Below are 12,404 nucleotides of genomic sequence, written 5' to 3'. Positions count from 1 at the left end.
CACTTGAGGTTTTTTTCCAGTACACCCTCAAAGCAGGTTACATGCCAGGAGAATGGAGAGCCACAACAGTCATCCCCCTTCATAAGGCTAAACCATCAGACAACCATGGGAACTACAGGCCCATTACTCTGAAAAGTCTAATATGCAAAGCCATCAAACTAATTATCATGGAAATTATCAACGTGGACATTGACAACCTCCAGACACTAGACTCATCCCAGTTTGGCTTTGTTAAGGGAAGGTCTTGCCTAGTCATCCTGGTAGACTTTGTAGAGAGGGTCACCAAGACTATGGGTGAGGGGAAAACAGTGCATACCACCTCACCAAGGTGTTCAGTACAATGCTCCACTCAGGTATTATTGACAAACTCTCAGAATTAGGCATAAATCCCTATGTAACTCACTGTATTGCTTGCTGATTCACAGGTTGGATGCAAGACATCAGGATTGGTGAGATCACCTCCACGAGGAGAATGGCACCAGGGGAGTACTGCAAGGCTCTGTGTTGTGCCTGCTTCTATTTGACATCTACTTCCTGGAGGTTAAGGTTAATGTCAAATACCTTTGACTCACCGAGTTTGCAGATGACTGTAAATTGGGAGCTATCTTAGATTTCCCAAATGGCATTGATATTCTACAAAAGGGTCTAACACCAAAAAATGACTGGTGCCAAAGCCACATATTAAAACTTAGTGCAAAGAAATGCACTATAATGCCCTTTGGGAAACTGTCTACCCAAGCTAATTAATGCAGGGAAAAAACACCCCTAAATGCTGACCCAGTAGTCAGAGATCTGGGAATGTATATAGACTGTAATCTGGCCTTCGAACAACGCTTAGCCAAGATAATACAAAAATCATTCTATGCTGCCCAGTTAATCGGCAAAGGCATGACATCCAGGTTCACTCTACAAAACCCTTATCAGACTCATCCTTGAGTACAATGCCTCATTTGGCATGTTACCTAACCAGTCACTTGCACCAGTTGGAATGTCCTCAAAGGTTCCTCACCAGGAGAATCTAGGGTATAAATACCTTGCCCTGCACAGACTGCGTTTAGGCCCTATCTCTGTACTCAGTCTCCTTCAGGTCACTGAGAGGTGATCAATGCCTGACATATAAGAAGTCCTCAGATCCAGCTCTGATGGACCTTTTGCACATCCGCACAACAAACAGCATCAGAAACACTAGACCCAAGGACTTGAACTTTGCCTGTGAGATAAATAGAACATGCTGGAGAGACTGATATGGGTCTCTAGAGATCATTGCACTATGGAATATGATCCCCAACCACATTAAGAAGAGCTTGTCCCTGACCATATACAAACAAAACCTTGATCACTAGATAAGAAATGGCAAATTCTCCCCCGGTAGAGCCCCCTTGTCTATGATGGGCAGAGGTCAACAGTAAGTAAATTATTCCCCAGCTAAACATACTCCCCCACATAATTCTTAGTTACCACCTTATTAACATACCCCACCATATAGGCATCAAAGGTACTCGGCAACAAAACTGGGTTGCATTGCATGGCTGCATTTATAAAGATCTTGGTGGCCATTAGCTTAGTATGAACCTTTGAACGTAACCCTAACCTTGCACATTATCTTACTAAAAACCCATTCCCTAAACTTACCACTACAGAAGATAAAAGGACACAGACAACACAAACCATGCATAACACCGAGTCTATCCCTTTACCTAACCCTTAATCCAACCCTAACCCGCAAACACCTGCATATTCACAACTGCTATAACACAGCTTATCTTCACAACCACAACTTTTTCATTCAAACATTAATTCTCCTGAACACTCCAGTTTACCTATACTGTTTAAAACTATACAACCATATGTCACTCACTGAAATGAACATTCACTCATTTGTGCATTATCTGTTTTTTACACACAAAAAAACTTTCTACCAAATGTGCACTTTACCATTCAAAGTACATCTATTTATTTATCTATTTTACATTACATTACATTTTACATTTGCTTACTGGCAGAGTCCGACTGGGAGAAGCCATTTTCAGTGGAGGCCGGGGCATAAATGCTTCACATAATAACACTAAATAATAACAACATTAACATAATTATACTTTTTATATGCTGGTAAAAGACATGACAGAGATCTTATAGATATAGAGTAGAACAAATCAGGTAGAGTTGGCTGAGGTTCTCAGGAAATTACAACAATATAGATGTGCAGTCTAGGAGAGCCTGGTCCAGTGATAGTTATTGTAACATGTAGCTTTCATTGGACTGTGGTAAATTAGAGAACTTAATTATGCAGTTGTAATTTAGTTAGTAGAAAAAGAAAAGGAGGCTAAAGTAAACAACTTATTTTGTAACACTTTCTGTTCAGTTATATTGAAGAATAGAGAAAAGGTAGAGTGAGGAAGGGAGTTAGGTCAGAATGAGAAGACAGAAAAGAAGAGATTTTGATGGAGATGAGTTAGAGAAAGATATTTTTGTTTATGTTAGTGTGATAATGGATAGGTAGCATAAAAGAAAAGTGTATGTGTGACATATTAACATGTTAGTGAAATAGTTTCATGAGAGAGAAAGAGAGTGAGATGCTTAAATTTGGTCATATTTAGCCTGGGCTATTACGTGAGCAGAACTATGAGTCTGATAAATGATGTTTGAGCTGTTTTTTTTTTTTTTAATTGGGTTGTAGTGGCGATGGTTCTAACAGATTGAGGAAACAAATTCCAGGTTTTAGCGACAAGGCAGGAATATAGACAGTCCCCTGCAGTGTATTTAGATTTAATGACTTGCAGTAGTGATTTATTTGTTGACCAAAGCATACGTATGTTAAAATGTGGTTGTAGCATATTTGGAAGAGCAGGAATTTTCTCAGGTTGATACAGTAGTTTGTGGGCCATAGTTAATTGCTTATAAGCTAGTAGTTGTGGTATTCTTCCCAGAAGAGTTTTTTTAGAGTAAGACAATGGTGTGTCCTCTGTGAAGAGTCTGTGGCAAATTTTGCCATTTTGTTCTAACATGTTTCCAATTTGTCTAAGTCTGTCTTTTTAAGGTTGATAAGAATGGGTGAGGCATAGAGGAAAGTTGACAGAAGGTTGGTTCTCACAATACCCACTCTAGAGCTATCCATTAGAAATGTTTGTTTCTATAAAGGGTTCCCATTCTTTGTGTATTTTCTTTTTCTTTTTTTTAACAGTCTCTTTATTGACATCTCTTAAATAATATTTCCATTGAGTTCAATACCAAGAACAAGCATATCAGACCAGAAAACAAAAATAGTTAGAAAACAATGTTAAGTACAATGAAATGTAATAGAGTGACAGGATGGTGTTATCACATATGATTAGCAAAAAGTTGAGAAAAATATTAAATCGTTGAATAAACTATATACATATATACACATGTACTGCTTGCCAGTAAACACAAAAAATATGATGACATTGTAGGTGTACTTGGTATGTAATTATTTATATTGGGGAAGAATACAATTAGGCTGGGTTATAACAAGTATCCCAAAAGTCTATTGATTATAAGTAAATGATGAGAGGAAGAGGATGAAGTCTAGAGAAAAAATACGGTTTTATTCCTTAATAATTGGATATTGGCAGGAGTCAGTGGGTGTTATCTCAGTATATGATCCATTAGCAAGTTCCAAAATTCAACAAAATGTTTATTTTGTTTTTGGGAATGCATTAAAAATCTGTGTGCTGTTATGTATCTAACAGCTATTTGTCTGAATTCATTCCAAGACATCTGAGTTCTGTCTTTCCAGTTCACTGTAATATAATAATTTATAAGTGTGAATAGTGTAATTAATATTCTTTCTTGCTGTTTCTTTAGCTTCACATGGGAAACATGTAAAAGGCAAATTTCCAGGATAATGTAGAATTCTCATATCCCATTTTGCTTAATCAGACTTTGCGTGAGCACCATAATTTGTATGAGCATTTACAGCTCCAGAATATATGAAGCAGGTCAGCATTCTGGCTACCACAATGTGGACATAAGGGGTTGAAGTAAGTTTAAATTTCTTTATTTGTGTGGGGGAAAGGTATGCATTATTTAGTATCATGAACTGCGTATAGCTCACTTTTCTGAAGGGAATATATTTAACTGTCATTTGAAAAGATCGAGTCATTTGGTCATTAGAAACTAGTGGATCTATGCCACACCAGTATCTTGAGAAAAGTGTCGCTTCTTGGTACCTTATTGACATTATGAGTTTGTACGAGCAGGATATCATTTTCTTTCTCTGTGTTAGTGGAGACCAGAGTGTTTTGATTAAACATATGTCTCTCTCTGTGCTTGTAGGATTATTTAGTATACTGGCATGGCACACATATCTCTGATTTGTCTTAGCATAATTAGGTATTGTTTAGGTAAGTTCAAAGTTGTTCTCAGCTCTGTGAGGGGTTGATTTCTATATGAATAAAGGTCTAACACCATCAGCTCCCTTAGCAAGGGTATGGTTTTAAGTTTAACATTTTATCATTAATCTTAAAATCAGGATTCATATGCAGAGGTTGTATTATAATAAAGGCATTATATAAATTCAGTGAGTTGATAAGTTTTTGCAGTGCCTTAATTTTGTTTCCAGTTGTTTTATGTAACTTCATGCTCTTCAAACTATTTTTGTCCAAAAAAGGGAGAGCCTGGAGATTTATGTTTAATGATTTAACATAGTTATAGTATAGGCTTATCCAAGTAGGAGACCATTTTTTTTGCTTGGATTATATTCCGATATTGTATAGTTTAAAGTCTGGGAGAGCTAAGTCTCCTTTTTCTTTAGGGAGAATCAGTTTTTTATATGCAACTCTGACTGATTTAGGATACCATACAAACTTGGAGAGAGAGGAGTGCAGTTTTTGGAAGACGTTAGCTTGCATTGGTATGTCAGTAGTATTGAATAGTTATAAAATTCTGGGTAGAATGTTCATTATTTAATGGCAACCCTGGTTAGTACAGATAAATGAAGTTTTTCCCATCTATAAAGGCCCTGTTGCATTGCTTTGGTACACCAATGATGGGTCTTGATGAAAAATAATTCCAAGGTATTTCATAGTATGCTTAAATTTAATTTCTGTGGACAGTGGGTATATTGTTATTTTGAGGGATAGATTGGCAGGAAATACTAGTGATTTTTCTGGGTATATTTTATAATTAGAGAATTTCGAGTATTCGCTTATAGAAGTTAAGATTTTCTCAATATCAGAGCTCGATATTGTAAAATATAGATTCAGATCATCTGCCAAGACTGTAAAAGGAAACATTGTATTATATAAAATTGGCATTGTCGATAGTTTTTTTTGTGTAACAAGTAGAAATAATGGTTCTATATATAAACTGAAGAGATATGTTGATGGGGCATCCTTGTCTAGTTCCATTTTTAATATCTATTTTAGAAGAGAACCTTTTATTAATCTGTAGTATAGTATGTGCTTTGGAGTATAATTCTTTAAGGAATGTTATAAATTCTGGGTGAATGTTGAAATATGGTAGTATTAAAAATAAGAATTTTTGATTGATTCTGTCGAAAGCCTTAGATGTGTCTAGTATCAGACAAAGAGCAGGGAGTTTTTCTGAATAGACAAGCTAATCATAGCATCCATGTTATGGTGTTGTCATAGGTTTGTCTTTGCTGAATAAAACCAGACTGATAGGGTGAAATTATACTAGTTATCACTGTTTTTAATCTGTTGGCTAAGATGTAGGCAAATATCTTTATGTCCACACTGATTAGAGATATGGGTCTGTAATTTCCCAGGTTTTTAGGGTCAGCTTTGTCTTTAAGACAAATATTGTTTTTGATGCATTTAGATGCTGATCAGTAATACTGTAGGTGGATTGGATGCTCTAAATTGGCCCTAGGTGTGAGTGTGTGCATGTGTGTGACTTCCATGGAAGGTTGGGTACCAGGCTGGCAACTTGACACCATAAAACTCCACTGCCAATCATGAGTGAATAGGTGATCCGCTGTGGCGACTCTAACTGGGAAAAGCCGAAAGAAGAAGAAGAAGAAGATGCTGATCAGTAATATTATTAATTATAAGGTAGTTAAAAAGATTTAGTAACATTGTAGGAGTTGTTACAATAAAGGCTTTATAAAATTCCATTGTGAATCCATCTGGTCCTGGGGATTTATTCGACTCAAGATTTTTAATGGCTGTAATTACTTCTTGTAGTGTGATGGGAGATGAGAGGTGTTGTCTCTGAACTTGCGAGAGTGTTGGAAAGTTTAGTTGTTTCCAGAATATTTCCATTTCTTGGTTTGTTATAGTGTTGGATTGTTCTGTGTATGCATACAAGTACAATTCCTCAAATAGTTGGATCGTGTCCTAGTTGGAGCTGTTCTTTTTATCTTTGTATACAAGTTCCGGAATAATTTGTAGTGGTTTTCTTTGATTTTTTTAGGTTGGCTAGGAATTTGGATAGCATTTGTGCCAATTCAGTATAATTGGCTGTTGTTTTTATTTCTTGAAAATAGAGATTATTAGCATTTAAAAGGTATAATTCTTTCTGTTGTACAGCTAATTGTTTTTCTGTTTCTTGGTCATAGTTTGTAATTTATTTTCAACTTCAGTAATTTTGTTTTTGAGTGATATCTCTTTAGCTGTGTGTTTTTTCTTATAGTACGATACTTTACTGATCATTATACCTCTAATTACAGCCTTCACAGAGGCCCATTGGATATCAAAGGGAATTTTGGAAGAGTCTGATTGTGTAATAAGGTCTTTAAGTATATTTTCTACTTCCTGAATTATTTCCTCTTTAGTTAACAGATTGGGATTTAAGGTCCAGTTAAATTGATTAGTGTTGTCATCTGTCCTTCCAAACCAGCTAATAGTAAGCATAATTTTGGAATGATCTGAGAAGAATCTTGGATCTGTATTATGTGCTATATCAAAATTCAGAAATGTATTTGATATTAGGAAAAAATCCAGTCTAGACCAAGTTTTGTGACATTGAGAATAGAATGTATATTTGTCATTATGCTTATTTATTGTCTGAATGTGGCATGGATCAACCAGTATAAAGTCTCTTTTTAACTCATTGAGTGCATCAGTTGCTTGTGAGTTATATGAAGTGCTAGTGTTTGCTCTATTTATGAAAGGGTTTTGAACAATGTTCCAATCTCCTCCTATAATATAATAATGGTTGGGAAAATTAGATGATAACTTATATATGGATACTATGAAATCCTTTTGTTTTATGCACGGTGCATAAATGTTTAGCAGAAGTATAGGTTTATTAATATTTGGGGACTTTATCGTTATATAGCACCATCTGCCTTCCTGATCAGTATCCTGTTCCAGAATAGTGTCTTGAAATGATTGTTTGACAGTAATTGCAAGGCCTTTGCTATTTGACATGTCCCCCATGGCCATAATTGTTTTAATCCATCTTTTCCTTAACTCCTGTTTTCATTATTCAGTTAGCATATGAGTCTCCTGTATCATGATTATATTCACTTTTGACTTTCTAGCTAAATGAAAAAATAATTTCCTTTTTTTAAATATCTGGATCCCCTTTACGTTCCAAGAACCAGTATTCCACATCATATAAGATTAATTATTTTGTAAGTGTTAGTGTGTATGAGGTTTGTGTAGTTTCTTAATTGTTTGTGATATGTGTACCTAAAATGACTGAAACAACGTAAGACAGACAGTTAATAGACTAACAGAAAAATGCTGAAACTGAAAGTCTGACACTGAAAAGACTGACAAACCTGAGCTTATACTAGGGTGTGGTTTATGCCCTTTCTCCATTGCTGTGCAACCTCAGGGATAGTATACATAAATAACAATGGGTATGGGGTGCAGGGAACCCGTCCCCTTGCAAAAACATTAAAAAATTAAAAAAAAATCTAAGCACACAGAAAACAATTGAAAAAACTGACAACACTGAAACTCATTTTTCAATGTTTTTGCAGGGGAGCAAGCCCCCTCTCACAGCCCATATGGGGGTTTGCTCCCACACACTCCTGCTAATTCAGTATATATATATATATATATATATATATATATATATATATATATCCATATATCTCTCTCTCTCTAGATATATATATATATATATATATATATATATATATCTAGATATATATATATATATATATACAAACTCCGATGTCACGCAGCAGCTTTGTTCATGACCTGCTTAAATGACCACAACATCTGTGTAACTTGTGTGAAAATATTGTGATCCCTAAGGCTGAGCATCAGATTATGTTCTGGTTACATAATTAATGAATATGGTAACACATCAAAGAATTCATATTCATTTAGAAACTGTGCATTCATTTAGAAAATCTCCAGAAAATGCAAGCATAATGCAAGCATTTAAATGATTGTGTGAAAGGGGGGGTTAAGAGGCAGTCAAACAATACAGCACATAAACCATACAGGTGGTTTCTATGAAACTACTTATGAACAATCACACTGGATATTTAAAAAATAGATAAATGCACTGAATATCTTGCCATGAATTTAAACAGTGACATAAACTAAAAAGAAATCTTTCAAAAATACTTAAAACTTTGCAAAACCCGACAGTGTAATTCTGCTAAGATGGATTTAAAATCAGATGTAAATTCTTAATATATCTGATATTAGTGGTTATCACCAAATAAATACACACCTTTTTATGACAGTTTTAAGCAAATAGTTACAATTACCAAGGAAAGTATAAAATTCTCCAGTGATAAAGGAGTCCAAGGAATCCACAAGTCTTAACAAACAGATATTTGTCCTGCAAGTTTGAAATCTCTAATAATCACTCCAACCCTGATCAAAAGCAATTTACAGGATAAGTGGTGATGCAAAAATGTTTGGAAAGTCTGTGTCTCATTGCTGAACTTTTCTGTTCATAGAATTTTATTCAATTTCAAACTTCACAAAAGCATATTAACAATAAATAGAGCATGAATTGGATTCTATAATATACTAATAGGTGTAGTGGAACAGTTGTAAACATTGATGTGCATGAGAAAACATAAGTGCCTGTACTAAATTAGAAGTTAAAGCAGTCATTCTTGTAGCTTTAGGGTAATGTACATACCTGTCAGCTGTACAAATTTTTGCAAAATGTCCATATTTTGCCTCCTGCTCCTCATAAAAAAATGTGTTTTTTGATAAATCACTGGGATGGTCTAACATTTAAAGTCACTAAATAATGACATGCATTTGAGTTTCAGACTTCGTATCCTTCAGAAAATGCATGCTAATATAAATTCTGTTATTATAGCAACTTTCTAAGTTTATAAGAGCAATATTTAAGATGTTCTAAGCAGTTGAGCGGTATGGTAATATACCATTTAGGGAACAGTGAGTAGAACTTCATAGGTATAACAATGTTAGTTGTGGACAGCAGTGTCAGGAAGTATTTGTTTAAGAGTAAAAATGTAGCAGCATTTATTTATTTATTTATCCTTTGTTGACCATGCAACTCCCATTAGGTTAGTAGTACTTTTTCAAGGGAGCCCAATGGTGATATTTAAACTACTGCTAGGGGAAATTTGCCCAGGGAAAACCAAGGAACTTTCCCTACTCAAATAGCTAGGTGCTCTGAAATCTTTTACATGCACCTAAGCTACCACCAGCTCAAACAGATAGGACCTCATTTTAACTTCTCATCTGAAAACATTTTATTTACAACTGACTCTTTCTAGATTATTAGTAAAGCTCAACTGCTTTGGAGAGCAAGATAAATTTGAGACCATGGTAGTAAGGGACATGGTTGTTTGTATTAGAATTAGCCTGGTTTGGAGGAAGAGCAAAGCCGGGAATCTCCGAGATGGACTTTATGTTGACCTTTGAAACCGGACAGGTTGCTATTGAGCTTTACTGGTAGAAGTAGTGAGTTCCATAGTTTGAGGATGTGAATGGAATAAAGGACTTCCCCTGCTGAGTGCATGGGTTTGAGAGTAGGCAATAAGGCTTTGCTGTTGAATGTAGGCTTCTGGGAGAAAGGTTGGGAGGATACCTTTAGGCAAGGATACTTGTTGAGTTTATGTACAAGGTTGTGGGCTAGATGATGAGATAGTTCTAGCTGATTATTCTTTTTGAAGGTAATACAGTGATCGGTCTTATAAGGAATATTGCAGGCAAACCTGGCTATGTTGTTTTGGTGGTGGTGTAGCTTGGAAGATTTATTGACATGGGCATTTTCAAGTATAGACGAGGCATAAGGTAGTGTTACTAGAAGACAGGCAGATGCTGTAGTTCCCCTACTAGGTTCAGTGAGGTATTTTATTATTCTGTATAATGGTCATCTAAACTACATGAAAGTGTTTACTTTTTTCTTTTATTTTTTTACCTACCCTTGCATCCTTTTCAGGGTCCTAAGCACAGTTTTATTCATAATTTGTACAGTTTCCCCATCTTTATAAAAATTATCGTAACACACCCAGTTTTGTTATTGGCTTATGTTGTCCTGTACTACTGATTGATAGTCTCTTCTTCCATTGGAAATAAACCTTGGGACTTAAAAGAAAGACCCTTACAAGCACACACTCATTCAATTAAACCATGTGAAAGTGATTACTTCTTTTTCTTTTATTTTGCACTTACCCTCGCATCTTTCTTAGAATCCTGAGGAAGTACAGTTTTATTGTTTAATTTGTCTGCTTTCTTCCCTCTTTTTAAAGACATAGGGAACACACTTAGTTTTGATTTGGGCTGGTCTTTTCTCTGCTGTACTCCCAATGAGGGAACAAGCTCCGTTCCCTCTGTCTGCACATATGCTAACTTTGAGGTCACAAAAATATGGATGAAAGAGAAGTCATGTGAAACAAATTTAAGACACACCTTTTGCCTCTTCCTCCACCTGCTGTATCCAAAAATCAAAGCCCAGCGTCTGCAAAAATCCATAAAAGTTCTGCCCTTCAGCTGCAATTATTTGTGCTAAAGGTAAAGGGACACAGCAATGGTGCTTCCTCTTGTCTGTTTTAACGTGGTCACACCTATCATTTTCAACAGGATGTTATATGTTCTACCTCTAGCAGCCTATGTATATCACTGGATCACTTAGCATTTTCAGAAAAATCAAGGAAAATATAAATATTTTGTGAACAGTAAATTATATTAAGATACTACAAAAATAGTGCATTTGAAGGCTTTTCATCCAAGGAGTTAGAAGGGATTTTATGCCCAAATAAATACCAGTGTTGCTCTTTAAGTCATAATATATCCTTTTTCGGATTTGTTGTTGTTGTTGAATATATTAGCAGTTAATATGTTCTAAAATTTTCTATCAGAGCAAGAATATGTTTTTATTCAAAAGTCCTAGACGACTTATAGTTTTCTACAAATGTTCACAAGGAACTTTTTATATGTTAGAAACAATAAAAATAGACAGAGAACACTTTTATTGTTTTATTAGCAGCACTTTTGAAAAGCCAGATTTGACCTTTCTTCTCACAACAAATAATTTTTTTTGGAGTGATTCATTTTTTTCATATTTTTATACAAGTATGAATGATTATGCATACTAGCATGCAGCCTTAGCGTCTCATTTGATACACAAGATATGCCACAAGTATGACTAACCATTTACAAGTAATTCGTTACATATTATGCTACACACTGTTACTTTTGATGCTTATTTACAGCTATATTATATTTTTCCAGTCTCTGTTGCACTTATTTCCCAAAATTATTTCATTCAAATCTGCATAGTCACAGCTGACATGGTAAATGGACTGGCTGCATGTGTTGCAGAGCTCTGGCTTTGATGTTGCAAATGCTAGCTTCTCCTGGAGATGAATAATTAGTTACCAAAGTTGTGGGTTCCATGATGGTGCCAGTAGGTCCATCAGAGAAGAGAGTTACGAGTCCTTTACACTGTCTTTGTTGTGGATGATTCTGAAAAGAAAAAAACAATGGATTTATGGCCTACACAACGCATCATCTTCAATCACTGATTGTATTTTTATTGCTGATAAAACTCTGACATTTGCATTTATGGAAATACGTCAGTGGTGTTATAGTCTGTTGCCTGTGCTGGCTAGTGGATATGAAAGCTGATTCAGTAGTAAGATAAGGTTTGCTGTAAGGTCACCAAAAGCTCTCAGTGATGTTACATGATAAGGGCAACATCAAGCTTTTGAAGTATCAGCTGAAGCAGTGCAGCATCAATGACCGTGGTGGACTTACTACTGTCTCTTATCTCAGTGATTGATAGTCTGTCAAGATGCACCATTAATGATGACATTAAAGGACAAAAGTAAACCTGCCATACTAACTAATACAGTACCACTTCACCTAGCCAACTCAGACTGTTTACAATTATCATGTCCCTACTGCTGCTTTGCAAATGCTTAGTTAGAATGTGCCTTTTCTGAACTTAGGGATCTTTCAAACGTAACTAAATAAATAAATAAATACATAATAAATAAACAAACAGATCATTAGACAGATAAG

Source organism: Protopterus annectens, chromosome 7.part0 (assembly GCF_019279795.1).
Source record: "Protopterus annectens isolate FY-2018-M chromosome 7.part0, PAN1.0, whole genome shotgun sequence".
NCBI lineage: Eukaryota > Metazoa > Chordata > Ceratodontiformes > Protopteridae > Protopterus > Protopterus annectens.
Note: the sequence above shows the minus strand (reverse complement) of the source record.